Consider the following 14833-nt stretch of genomic DNA (forward strand, 5'->3'; position numbering starts at 1 on the left):
GTGTTTATAAGAATGATGTTTTCTCTCATAACTTCTCCTCTGAGAGTGAGCTCCTCTCTCTAACCGTAACAGGTACCTGAACATGAACCAGACGTAACTTTAACTGACAGACTCTTCTGATTCACAGATGGTTCTGATGCTAATCCCTAGGATGCTAACCAATACGTGTCTCTGTTCCAGCCTCTCCTCTGCCAGCTGTCATCATCAGACTGGTCATAGTGCTGCTGACCACCACAGCTATGTTTCTGCTCTGCAAGTCAAGAGTCAGGTAAACAAAAGATTTATGCATAGAGGCTGAATACGACCTAGTTGGGAGATGGACTGTCATTGTGTGTGTGTGTGTGTGTGTGTGTGTGTGTGTGTGTGTGTGTGTGTGTGTGTGTGTGTGTGTGCGCACGCACGTGCATTCGTGTTTGCTTGTGTGTGTGTATTGAGATCCCTTTCGGTAAACAGTAGTCTCCTGGTGCTGTCTCTTTAGGTCAGTAGGTGTCAACAGAGAGCTGGATAGCGGTGCATGGAGGGGTAGCCCCTGCACCCCAGGAGGGAGGGCTGCTGGCAGAGAGAGGTGAGAGTATCCCAGAGGACAGGAGGAAGAGAACAAGTAGGAGGCAAGTCTTTCAACACACTGCCCAAGATCAGGTTACACACACACGCATCTTCAGAATAAGCTATTTATGATATCGATCATTTCCACTGACTAATTTCTGAGTAATTTCCACAAAATGAGGAAATGGACATCAGTCGGGGTGGGGGGATGATGCATTTCTAACCTTTAATATCTCTCCAGTTTGTCCATACACACATATACACACACACACACACACACACACACACAGAGATTTTCAGAATAATCAATGTAAAGATATAGGTAATTTCCACAGTTCTGAGTACAGTACGTCCTGAGTCATTTCCTGTATATAAAACCCTGATCAGATACTAGCTGGGACTGGTGGGGATGTGAGAAAGAAGGGTGTAGTAGAGAAAATGTATATGATGAAAAAAATGATACGTGATTTTAATTTCATATTTTGGCAACTTTCTCATCAATATTTACTCATATCTCTTTTCTTGAATTGCAGATTTGTCCACATGTTGCAGTTTATTGCTGCTTTGCATAATTAATGTATCCTATATCCCATAACCTGTGTTTTTACGAATTTATGGTTGTGTCGCAAATGTCACCCTATTTTGACCAGTGCCCTATAGTGCAGTATGTATGTTAAGTGCACTAAATCAAAAATTGATTGATGTAGAAAATAATTCATGCTTGTGTAAATAATAAATATATATTTGTGTTTTTTTTTGTATCAAATAAAACTGTATATTATCATTGCATAGTACAACCATTTAACTGATTCAGTAAATAAAACTTTTATTCGTGTGTATTGTATTTTTTTCAAATAAACCACTTACTTTACAATGCATGCTGGTTTTGGGTGAATGCGCAACTAATGGTAATTACGGTAAAGAACCCATCCCCTATCCTGTGTGTGTGTGCTCGTCATCTCGCACCAAGGGAAAATAGGAAAGCTGTCGGGAAGGAAGGGGAAGAGCAGTGAACAAGCCGAGGAACATACCTATTATCTATTCTAGGTTGGTTCTAAAAGAGTACAGAGTCAAGGGGGGCTTAGTTATTCACTTTCCGCGTTAGTTTACCCATGTTTGTGTAATCTAGGTAAAGCTATTTGGTGAATAGGGGAAATTCGACTTCACTACTCGGTCGTGCAGTGGGCTAAGCACGCCCAGAATTGGAATTGCAACGACTTGCTACCGCAGCAGTAGGAAATCTGAGTGTTTCGATAGGCCTGGATCCCTGTTCAAACAACGTCTGGGGACTTGCATGAAAACAACAAAAGAACCACCCGAAATTGGTAATTCAGTACATTGTTTTTCAATCATTTTCTTTAAGTGTCTGAACGTATACAAAAAATAGTTAACGTTAGCTAGTTAGCAAGCGGTCGCTAGCTAACGTTAGCGGTGTTGTATTTTGGTTTGCTAACGTTAGATGTCTACAGTTAGCGAATTGTAGCTTAGTTATAATATAGCTATTGTATTCGACTGTTTGTTTTGCACTCATTGCACTACTGTCCAATAATAGCGACTTGCTTAGTTACCTATTAATAAGCTAACATTAGCATAAAACAATCGTCGTTAGCTCGCTAAGTTAGTTTCTGCTAGCAAACCAGCCAACGAGCTAACGTTTGCTTGAGAGCGAGTGTGACGTTTGTCACCTAGTTAACGTTACCCAACAAGCAATTGAGCTATGTGAAGTTATCAAAATTGTCAACCTAACAAGCATTTTATGGTCTTAAGTTCCATGCATTTCACTGACTCCCGGCAGACAGTAAGTTGGGCATACTGTAGTCGTTAGATCAAAGCCCTTCGGGAGAGTGAGCTACCAGATACTCCTCGTACACGGACGTTGGCCAGCCCGCTCACGAAATATGAGTCAAAGTCCACGTTAGTCATTTTATCATAGGTCTCTATTACATCACCGTCATGTGTAGAGGGAGTTTTTGCTGCCCCCCCCCCCTCATGCTGTTAATGTGTAGCAGTGGTGTAGCGTTAATGACTCTAGTGAGAAGTTGTTCTCGACTAGCCAAGGTAGCTAACTAACGTTACATTGTTTAGGAAGTGTTTACTCTGTACTAAACTTTATCTCCTGTCATATTTGCCAAGATAAATCGAGATGTAACCTTATGTGGTGAATGCATGAAACACCTGCAAGGTGTACACACGACTACTGTAACATTACATGGCGGTGTACAGTAATAACTGTCCAACACCATCCGTGTTTGTGTTTTTTTCCTTTTCTGTTATGAAGGGGTGGCTCCCTCTTTCATGTCTTGGATTTCTTTGATATATTCACAATGAGAGCAAGGTGGAAAGGGGGAGGAGAGGAAGAGAATAACCTGTTTTGTGGGTCTTGGCCACGTTTTGGAATAGGATGGGTTTACATAGTCATTTAGCAGACGCTCTTATCCAGTGTCTTACAAGAGCAATCAGTGTAAAGTGCCTTGCTCGAGGGCACATTGACATATTTTTAACCTAGTCGGCTCAGGATTTGGACCAGCAACCTTTCAGTTTCTGGCCCAACACTTCTAACCGCTAGGCTGCCTGCCAGTGGGTGGGGTAGAGTCGGGCGTGGTTGTTTCATTTGCACACTCAAGTTATGTAGAAAGATTTCAGAGTCCAACGGCGATGCCATAGCTACCTTCTCAGTTTACACTGTTTCAATGCAGGGTCTCCACCAGACGTGACCAGGGCCATGCATTGGTTTGTTCTGCTCTTATATTGTATGCTACAGTTCCATGGTTTGTCGCTCCTCACTACCAATATCTATTGATCAAAAAGAGCACCATACATACACATGTCAAACTATCTTAGCTGTCAGCTGGGGGGTTCCAGCGCAACACAGCTAAGTGTTTGACATTTGTCAACATTGACCAGTTGAAATTTGGGAGAAGGAGAGGGAACGAGTTAGTACATGCTCTCTTTTCAGTAGTTGTAATATAAATACCTTCATATGTAATTTGTGAGATGACTCTGTCGTTGAGTTCATACTAGAAGTTATTTCAAAGTGACTTGAGAGTTGTAGCCTAGCAATGTAGTAGCCTAGCTCCAGCACACAGTCGGTGCTTTTTATGCCAGGAGTATCATTTATGAACCTCTGTAATGACAGCCTTTCAAGTCACACTATGGGTGTGGCCCAGACACACGGAAGTCTGCTTTTACTGTATTTGCACCTTCCTAGGTTTGGCGCTACACCTGAGATGTGTTTATATTTGAACTGTTAACTTGGTGTTAAAAAAATAAATACAAAAATTTGCCGGTGGTTTTCAGAGTGAACATGTCAGCCATTTCATTTCCTGGTCACCTTTACTGGTTGTGCATGACTCCACTCTACCTGTATGTAAACAACGGGCGTGGCTATTTCACATTCTCTTCCCTCCATATATTTGATTGAGCATGACATCATACCGCTGTGTATCTGACTCCCTTTTCCCCAGTCAGAGAATTAACATGTCTAACTTGTTGGTTGGATCTTGGAAGGTCTGTCTTGCACTGCCCCAACATGCCTCTACTGCGTGTGTCAGTGTCAGAGGCCACCATACTCTGGCCAGTATTTAGTTTGCCTGCGGGCAGTGTTACATAGGTGGAAGTCTAGGAGTGGCATTGGTGGTGTTTGGACTGAGGCCAAGGTTAAAACACACACACCAACTGTCGCCAGCCATTCAAATGTGTCTGAGTCAGCAGCAGTAGTACAGGGACCAGACCACAACAATACTTTACCACACAGCACCAGTACAGGGACCAGACTACAACAAGACTTTACCACACAGCACCAGTACAGGGACCAGACCACAACAATACTTTACCACACAGCACCAGTACAGGGACCAGACTACAACAAGACTTTACCACACAGCACCAGTACAGGGACCAGACTACAACAAGACTTTACCACACAGCACCAGTACAGGGACCAGACTACAACAAGACTTTACCACACAGCACCAGTACAGGGACCAGACTACAACAAGACTTTACCACACAGCACCAGTACAGGGACCAGTCTACAACAAGACTTTACCACACAGCACCAGTACAGGGACCAGACTACAACAAGACTTTACCACACAGCACCAGTACAGGGACCAGACTACAACAAGACTTTACCACACACGACCAGACCACAACAAGACTTTACCACACAGCACCAGTACAGGGACCAGACTACAACAAGACTTTACCACATAGCACCAGTACAGGGACCAGACTACAACAAGACTTTACCACACAGCACCAGTACAGGGACCAGACTACAACAAGACTTTACCACACAGCACCAGTACAGGGACCAGACTACAACAAGACTTTACCACACAGCACCAGTACAGGGACCAGTCTACAACAAGACTTTACCACATAGCACCAGTACAGGGACCAGACTACAACAAGACTTTACCACACAGCACCAGTACAGGGACCAGACTACAACAAGACTTTACCACACAGCACCAGTACAGGGACCAGTCTACAACAAGACTTTACCACACACGACCAGACCACAACAAGACTTTACCACACAGCACCAGTACAGGGACCAGACTACAACAAGACTTTACCACATAGCACCAGTACAGGGACCAGACTACAACAAGACTTTACCACACACGACCAGACCACAACAAGACTTTACCACATACCACCAGTACAGGGACCAGTCTACAACAATACTTTACCACACACGACCAGACCACAACAAGACTTTACCACATAGCACCAGTACAGGGACCAGTCTACAACAATACTTTACCACACACGACCAGACCACAACAAGACTTTACCACACAGCACCAGTACAGGGACCAGACTACAACAAGACTTTACCACACAGCACCAGTACAGGGACCAGTCTACAACAATACTTTACCACACACGACCAGACCACAACAAGACTTTACCACATAGCACCAGTACAGGGACCAGACTACAACAATACTTTACCACACGACCAGTCTACAACAAGACTTTACCACACAGCACCAGTACAGGGACCAGACCACAACAATACTTTACCACACAGCACCAGTACAGGGACCAGTCTACAACAAGACTTTACCACACACGACCAGACCACAACAATACTTTACCACACAGCACCAGTACAGGGACCAGACTACAGCAAGACTTTACCACATAGCACCAGTACAGGGACCAGACTACAACAAGACTTTACCACACACGACCAGACCACAACAAGACTTTACCACATACCACCAGTACAGGGACCAGTCTACAACAATACTTTACCACACACGACCAGACCACAACAAGACTTTACCACATAGCACCAGTACAGGGACCAGTCTACAACAATACTTTACCACACACGACCAGACCACAACAATACTTTACCACACAGCACCAGTACAGGGACCAGACTACAACAATACTTTACCACACAGCACCAGTACAGGGACCAGTCTACAACAATACTTTACCACACACGACCAGACCACAACAAGACTTTACCACATAGCACCAGTACAGGGACCAGACTACAACAATACTTTACCACACGACCAGTCTACAACAAGACTTTACCACACAGCACCAGTACAGGGACCAGACCACAACAATACTTTACCACACAGCACCAGTACAGGGACCAGTCTACAACAAGACTTTACCACACAGCACCAGTACAGGGACCAGTCTACAACAAGACTTTACCACACACGACCAGACCACAACAATGCTTTACCACATAGCACCAGTACAGGGACCAGTCTACAACAAGACTTTACCACATAGCACCAGTACAGGGACCAGTCTACAACAAGACTTTACCACACGACCAGACCACAACAATGCTTTACCACACAGCACCAGTACAGGGACCAGACTACAACAATACTTTACCACACGACCAGTCTACAACAAGACTTTACCACACAGCACCAGTACAGGGACCAGACCACAACAATACTTTACCACACAGCACCAGTACAGGGACCAGTCTACAACAAGACTTTACCACACAGCACCAGTACAGGGACCAGTCTACAACAAGACTTTACCACACACGACCAGACCACAACAATGCTTTACCACATAGCACCAGTACAGGGACCAGTCTACAACAAGACTTTACCACATAGCACCAGTACAGGGACCAGACTACAACAATACTTTACCACACGACCAGACCACAACAATGCTTTACCACATAGCACCAGTACAGGGACCAGACTACAACAATACTTTACCACACGACCAGACCACAACAATGCTTTACCACACAGCACCAGTACAGGGACCAGACCACAACAATGCTTTACCACACAGCACCAGTACAGGGACCAGTCTGCAACAAGACTTTACCACACAGCACCAGTACAGGGACCAGACTACAACAAGACTTTACCACATAGCACCAGTACAGGGACCAGTCTACAACAAGACTTTACCACACAGCACCAGTACAGGGACCAGACTACAACAAGACTTTACCACATAGCACCAGTACAGGGACCAGTCTACAACAAGACTTTACCACACAGCACCAGTACAGGGACCAGTCTACAACAAGACTTTACCACACACGACCAGACCTCAACAATACTTTAGCACCAGTACAAGGACCAGACTACAACAAGACTTTACCACATAGCACCAGTACAGGGACCAGACCACAACAATGCTTTACCACACAGCACCAGTACAGGGACCAGACTACAACAAGACTTTACCACACGACCAGACCACAACAATGCTTTCCCACACAGCACCAGTACAGGGACCAGACCTCAACAATGCTTTACCACACAGCAGCCATGACACTCAGTAAAACACGGTGGAATCAAGTGTGTGTGTGGTCCTTGCATATTACTACCCAATCACTATAAAACTATTATTTCCATGTAGTATGGGAACATACTGAGCTTCCACTGACATGAGGCCTGATAACTGCTACTGATTGAGATGACTTTTGTATCTGGAGATTTAACTGGTCACGCTGAGACTTTTTTTTATAGAAAATATTTAATATTTTTGATATTTTCTTCAGATGTGGTTTATTTTTTATATATTTTTTAACCCTTATTTTACCAGGTAAGTTGACTAAGAACACATTCTCCTTTACAGAAATAACCTGGGGAATAGTTACAGGGTAGAGGGATGAATGAGCCAGTCTTAAGCTGGGGGTGATAAGGTGACAATATGAGGGCCACATTGGGAATTTAGCCAGGACACCAGGGTTAACACCCTGACTCTTACAATAAGTTCCATGGGATCTTTAGTGACCACAGAGAGTCAAGACACATGTTTAACGTCCCGTCCAAAAGCCTTCACCCTACACAGGGCAATGTCCCCAATCACTGCCCTGGGGAATTGGGATATTTTATTTTAGACCAGAGGAAAGAGTGCCTCCTACTGGCCCTCCAACACCACTTCCAACAGCGTCTTGTCTCCCATCCAGGGACTGACCAGGACTAACCCGGCTTAGCTTCAGGGGCAAGCCAGTATTGGGATACAGGGTGGTATGCTGCTGGCATTGATCTAGAGCAGTTAGTAGTATTTACCTACAATCCTACATGCATGTGTTGACTGAGAATGCATCGTGCACATTGGCGGGTTAGTTGTGTGTGAGAACTGTGTAGGGTCGGGAGCAGTAAATGGCTTAGCTGTCTAATACCCATGCTGTCCCATCAGTGGACACACAGGATTCACCACTGGGCTAACGGCTTTAATAATGGAGGGGCTAACGATGGCCTCCACCTGCACTTAAGGCCTGCGCTGGACTGGACTTGTTAGAAACATCAGCATTATGGTGATGAAGCCTGATGCTCAGAGATCTTCATATATGCATACAGCCGTGACACTTTATTCTCCTTGAAATGGGAAAGGATTTCCACGGCCTGTAAGTAACGTAATATAACACAGAAACACAACACCACAGTACAGCCATACATGGTGGCAAGCAAATCTTTAGGTTGACTCAGCGTGTTATCTCTGCTGTCTCATTCAACAGCCTTTAGGGTGACTGAGCGTGATATCACTGCTGTCTGTTTCAATAGCTGTCGTGTGTGTCTAAGAACACACTCTACAAAGAACCTAGAATCCTAGCCAACTGATATCACTGGTGTCACCTTCAGTCTTTCAACAGCTGATAGTCTAGAAAGAACCTAGAATCCTAGCCAACTGGTCACCTTCAGTCTCTTTCAACAGCTGATAGAAATATCCTAGAACCCTACCTGGCATGCTGGGTGAGGTCAAAATTACATGCACCACATTGAGGATGACAGAGCTTCATATTACTGGTGTCTCACCTCCGGTCTCTGAACAGCTGCTGTCTCTGTGTCTCACAACACAGTCTAAGGCTGTGTTTAGGCAGGCAGCCCAATTCTGATCTTTTTTTCTCCAATAATTGGTCAGCTCTGAAATGATCGGATGTGATTGGTCAAAAGACCAATTAGTGGGAAAAACATCAGAATTGGTCTGCCTGTCTGAACGCAGCCCTAGAATCCTAGAAATCTGGCACATGATTTTAGGGGCATGGCCATTTGGCTTCAAAAGGTGTTCAGTCTGCCAGGGCACTAAGGCCATCTGCCAGGGCAGTGTTTTTTTTTTTTTTTTTAAGAAACTCAGTCGGGCTTTCAACTTACTCTTAAAAGTTGTAATAGTAGAATGCACAAGGTGAAATTTCGGTATTGGGTAGTACATCATCAGGTATCCTCTTGTCATGTCAGTCATTGCATACCTCAGAGCTATTCATAACTAGTTCATGTCATCTGTTTTTTAGCACATAGATTTTGAGTCACTCAAATATCACATGAGTACACATTAGACATGGCAAAATGTATAGAATTGCAAGAAAAGTAGCTATATAAGTGATATTTTTTTTCCTGCACCCAATAACAAAATGTGAATAATTGCAGAAAATAAGCTTTAAAACAGCAACATTTTCTCTCCTCCAAAAAGCGGGGTGCAAATAGTTTGTATCATTAACATTAAATTCTCTGGCAACAGCTCTGATGGACAATCCTGCAGTTAGCATGTCAATTGCACACTTCCTCAAAACCTGAGACATCTGTGGCATTGTGTTGTGACAAAACTGCACATTTTAGTGGCCTTTTAGTGACCCCCCAGCACAAGGTGCACCTGTGTAATGATCATGCTGTTTAATCAGCTTCTTGATATGCCACACCTGTCAGGTGGATGGATTATTTTGGCCAAGGAGAAATGTTCACTAACAGGGATGTACATTTTATTTTGAGAAATAAGCTTTTTGTGCCGATGGTCACTCTGACAGAGCTCCAGAGTTCCTCTGTGGAGATGGGAGAACCTTCCAGAAGGACAACCATCTCTGCAGCACTCCACCAATCAGGCCTTTATGGTAGAGTGGACAGACGGAAGCCACTCCTCATTAAAAGGCACATGACAGCCCACTTGGAGTTTGTCAAAAGGCACCTAAGGATTCTCAGACCATGAGAAACAAGATTCTCTGGTCTGATGAAACCAAGTTTCCAACTCTTTGACCTGAATGCCAAGCGTCACTTCTGGAGGAAACCTGGCACCATCCCTACGATGAAGCATGGTGGTGGCAGCATCATGCTGTGGGGATGTTTTTCAGCAGCAGGGAGACTAGTCAGGATCGAGGGAAACTTGAACGGAGCAAAGTACAGAGAGATCCTTGATGAAAACCTGCTCCAGAGCGCTCAGGACCTCAGACTGGGGCGAAGGTTCACCTTCCAACAGGCCAACGACTCTAAGCACACAGCCAAGACAACGCAGGAGTGGCTTAGGGACAAGTCTTTGAATGTCCCTGAGTGGCTTAGCCAGAGCCCGGACTGAACCCAATCGAACATCTCTGGAGACAATATTTATGCAGCAATGTCGTGAAGTGGCCCAGCCAGAGCCCAGACATGAATCTGATTGAAAATGTCTGAAGAGACCTGAAAAAAGCTGTGCCGCAATGCTCCCCATCCATCCTGACAGAGCTTGAGGATCTGCAGAGAAGAATGGGAGAAGCTCCCCAAATACAGGTGTGCCAAGCTTGAGATGTCATACCCAAGAAAACTCAATGCTGTAATCACTGCAAAAGGTGCTTTAACTAAGTATGGTGTAAAGGTTCTGATACTTATGTAAATGTGATATTAGTATTTCTCATGTTCTCAACTTTCATTATCCAACATCCAAAGACACAATCTTTTTAACAACCAATGCTAATTGTTGCTTCTTTAGATTTTCCCTCTTTCTGAATTTTTAAAGGATATTTTCATTTCTGTCATATGAAACTATTCGGTGTGCTTTGGAGAATGGTGTTTTCTCGCTAATTGGAATTTGGAACGTATCATGTGAGTAAATAGCCTAATAAGTTATCTGTTTGGGATATTTATTTCTTGCACAGAATGACAATCTGACCAATAGAATAGGTCAACTTTTGGACTATGGGGGATAGTAAATTGACAGGCTAGTGCTTTTGCTGTTCGTTACTCATCTTGATGTCTGATGAAAAGTGAATGTGGACAGTTCTTCTAACATCCTCAGAATTGGAGAAGAAGGAGGAACACCGTAGCATCCCTGACGTGTCCTTCTTCACTCCTCGTCTACTTCAGAGCTGAGATACCTGTGACAAGGACCCGGTCACGAGACTGGCGTTGGCTAATAACAATTAAGATATCTGAGAGAGCCATGTGAGTGAGAGGTGCTTTGGAGCACGGCGGTTGGCAGCCGGGAGAAGGGAATTATAATGATTATATTCAGCCCAAGGGCACACTGGACACTGGCTGCAAGGCATGGATTTTCGGGGGCGTTGCGGCCACACAAGGGGTTCGTCGATGCCGCTGGGAAATTTGAGGCCTGTATGTGTTACAAGGCTACCCATCTGAACCATCTGAAGTGTTTTGTCCCTGTCAGTGTAAACCCATGAGCCCAATTTAAATGCATTAGCCTGCTTTAGACGTACCTTGAAAATATGTTTGCTGATAAATGAGGCCAACTTTAATCATTCTTTCTAGTTCTTATATTTCTTTGGATTAGTGTGTATTGTTTTGTGTTCTGTATTATTGCACTGTTGGTGCTGGAAACAGAAGCATTTCGCTGCACCCGCGATAACATCAGCCAAATATGTGTACGTGACTAATAACATCTGATTTGAGATGTGAAATCATTAGAGGAATGGAAAGAAAGTCCCCTTGCCCTTGCAACCACTCCAGGGCTGAGAAGGAGAGAGAGGTAGAGAGGGACCGGTGAGTGGATAAATGAAAAAGTAAAGGATTAGCCACAAAGACAACCTGAACAGCTGAGGCAGGATGTGACATGCCAGAACTCCCATTGGAATGTATGACGGAGGTGTGTGTGTGTGTGTGAGAGGGGGGGGGGGGGGGGACAGTGTGCGAATGTGTGTGAGAGAGAGAGAGAGGAGGGGAGACAATGTGTGTGTGCGAGAGAGAGAGAGGGGGGGGAAACACTGTGTGTGAAGCGGAAAGAGAAGGGCTGGGTAAAGAGATTAAACAAGTTCACTGAAACTTGATGTTCTGTTTTTAGTTTTCAAGGATAAAGCTCATGTCACCATGACCAGATACCAGACCTACTGTAATACCCGTCTCTTTGTTCATCCACTCACCACAGACAGCTGCAGACTGGGTGGCGGGTTGCTACTGTACACTAATGAATACTGTCAGTGGCTGACTGGAGACAGGATTCAAGGGTGAAAATGATTTGGATGGCTGGTCCTCCGGTATGACTAGAGCTCAACAAGGATCTGATTCCATGTAGGCTGAGGTGGTTCTGAATCGGTTATGTTTTGAACTAGGTATGTGAACGGTTATTCAAATATCCAAACGGACGTTAGGGTTGAAATACTTTTGTGAGTATGACATTTTGTGAATTCTTTCTGTGTGTGTGGGGGGGGGGGGGCTATTTTAACATGGGGAAAAATACTTTTTCTAAATTACATTTTAATATCCATGTGACATTGTTACATACAAGAATATACCATGACATTTCAAATTCTTAGTTGAAAACACTTTTTTCCCAATGTAGGTTAGTTTTTATGGCACCACAGACTGGTAGTCGACCGGTAGCCTTCAATGTGTAGCTTGTTGTTTATGTTGGCCAATCAAAGAGGCTCAATGTGGAGCGAGGTTTCACTATTGCAACACTAGACGGAATACAATTACCCAATTAAAAGTTAGCCAGATGAGAGGGAGAAGGCTAGAACCAGCAACCAACAGGTAGGCTGCTGTTTTATGTGAATGGGGTTTGGGGTGAAAGTGCAGCATGTGGCCGCAGCATTAGTCTAGCTATCTACACTGAGTGTACCAAACATTAAGAACACCTCTTACCATGACAAACTGACCAGGTGAATCCAGGTGAAAGTCATGATCCCCTTATTGATGTCACTTGTTAAATCCCATACAATCAGTGTAGATGAAGGGGAGGAGACCGTTTAAAGAAGCCTTGAGACATGAGTGCCACTCAGAGGGTGAATGGACAAGACAAAATATTTATGTGCCTTTTAAACGGGGGGGGGGGGGGGGGTGCAACTCAATATTATAAGGTGTTCCTAATGTTTTGTACAGCCAGTGTAAAGCTGGCTCTTCTCTAGGCTATCCAAGACAGGGACTTCTATGAGGATACGTTGTATGATGATGAAGAACATTGTGACTGCTACCAGTTAGCTAGTCTTGGCTGTAGCTGAGTTGCCTTGGTGTCTCTCCTCTTCCTCCGTCTGCTCGCTCCCTTCTCATACGTTACTAACCGGCCCATCCGCTGCAGCGGCAATAGAGTGCCAGCCCATCTCCCTCGTGCAGAAGAGCTCAGGTTAAAAACATATGTTTAAAAAAACAAAAAAAAACATGTATTTTGAATATCCGGATATCTGACAAAGATTCATGATACTATTTGAGTAGTGAAATTATTTCAGACCCTCATTCCTATTCTTTACAGATTTTCCCAAGACTTGACCAGGAGGTTAATCTCTGTGGGTTTATGGTTGGTCCAGTTAGGCCAAGTGTTCTGTCCTGAATCCTCTAGCTACGTTTGGCTCCTCGACAACCTAACATTTTGATTAAAGGTCCAATGCAGCTGTTTTTCGCAATATTAAATAATTTGTCGGTAACAATTAAGTACCTTGCTGTGATTTGTTTTCAATTCAAATGGTCAAACATAAACAAAAATAGCTTGTTAGCAAAGAGTCATTTCTCAAGCAAGAATGTAGCTAGGCCTGTCTGGGAGTGGGGAGGGGGAAACTCAGAACTAGCTCTTATTGGTCTATTAACAAACTCCATCCCACCAAAACAGGCTGAAATTCCAGGCAGTCTTTTCTAACAGCTCTTACACTAAAAGGGCATTATGATTTTCACAGTATTATTTCAACCTCCATAGTGTGAATATAAAACACAGTAAAATCATGTTTCTCACTGCACTGTGTCTTTAAAGGTCTGTTCCGTCTTTTACTGTCCTTCTAGTTTCTGGTTCTGTTTTGGGCTCAGCCAGGAGCTGATGGGTGTAAACCCTGGGCCCAGAAATAGACTTCTAGAACCCGTTGTGCTCTCTCTCGCTCTGACTCTCATTCTCTCCTCTCTTTATCTCGCTCTCACCTGCCTCTGTGGAAGACGAGAGGTGCTAACGAGCACCACCTGCCACAGCCCTTCCCTAAGAACATGTGATTCTCGCCCCCAGTCATCACACTCCTATTGTAACTCAACATATTTCCTTCTGCTTCTGCTTCTCCCTATTCCTCTTCTCTTTCCTGTATCTCCTCAACCTCCCTCCTATCCTCCCTCTCTCTCCTTCTCGTCCCCTCCTCCCCTCTCTCTCGTGCTGTTCATCTCTAAGTGTGGAGGTGATTAGCATCCTTGGCGCCCTGCTGCTTCTCTGTACAGCATCACTGTATTGTGGGTTAACTGTCTCTCTGTCTATGTCTCTCTGTGTGTGTGTGTGACTATAACGGAGTATGGAATGTGGTTTAAAAACAGTTTATTCTGTGTGTGTCAGGTTAACTCTGTCCTTCCTCTTTGTGTGGTGCAGGTGATTTAACCCTGTCCTCTCTACTCCGTGTGGTGCTAGGTGGTTGAACCCTGTCCTGTCCTCTCTACTCAGTGTGGTGCTAGGTGGTTGAACCCTGTCCTGTCCTCTACTTAGTGTGGTGCTAGGTGGTTGAACCCTGTCCTGTCCTCTACTTAGTGTGGTGCTAGGTGGTTGAACCCTGTCCTGTCCCCTCTACTCAGTGTGGTGCTAGGTGGTTGAACCCTGTCCTGTCCTCTCTACTCAGTGTGGTGCTAGGTGGTTGAACCCTGTCCTGTCCTCTACTTAGTGT

General features: G+C 44.4%; 1 protein-coding gene across 1 annotated transcript in view; it reads left to right on the forward strand.

Annotated features, from left to right (window-relative positions):
- Positions 1-1515: 1515 nt before the first annotated feature.
- The window catches only part of LOC129841062 (catenin delta-1-like), a 45870-nt gene continuing 32552 nt past the window's right edge, over positions 1516-14833 (forward strand). The window contains exon 1 of the mRNA XM_055909171.1: positions 1516-1593. The gene's annotated coding sequence lies outside the window, so the exon portion shown is untranslated. The remainder of the gene's footprint in view (positions 1594-14833) is intronic.

Source organism: Salvelinus fontinalis, chromosome 42, assembly GCF_029448725.1.
Source record: "Salvelinus fontinalis isolate EN_2023a chromosome 42, ASM2944872v1, whole genome shotgun sequence".
NCBI classification, from domain to species: Eukaryota; Metazoa; Chordata; class Actinopteri; order Salmoniformes; family Salmonidae; genus Salvelinus; species Salvelinus fontinalis.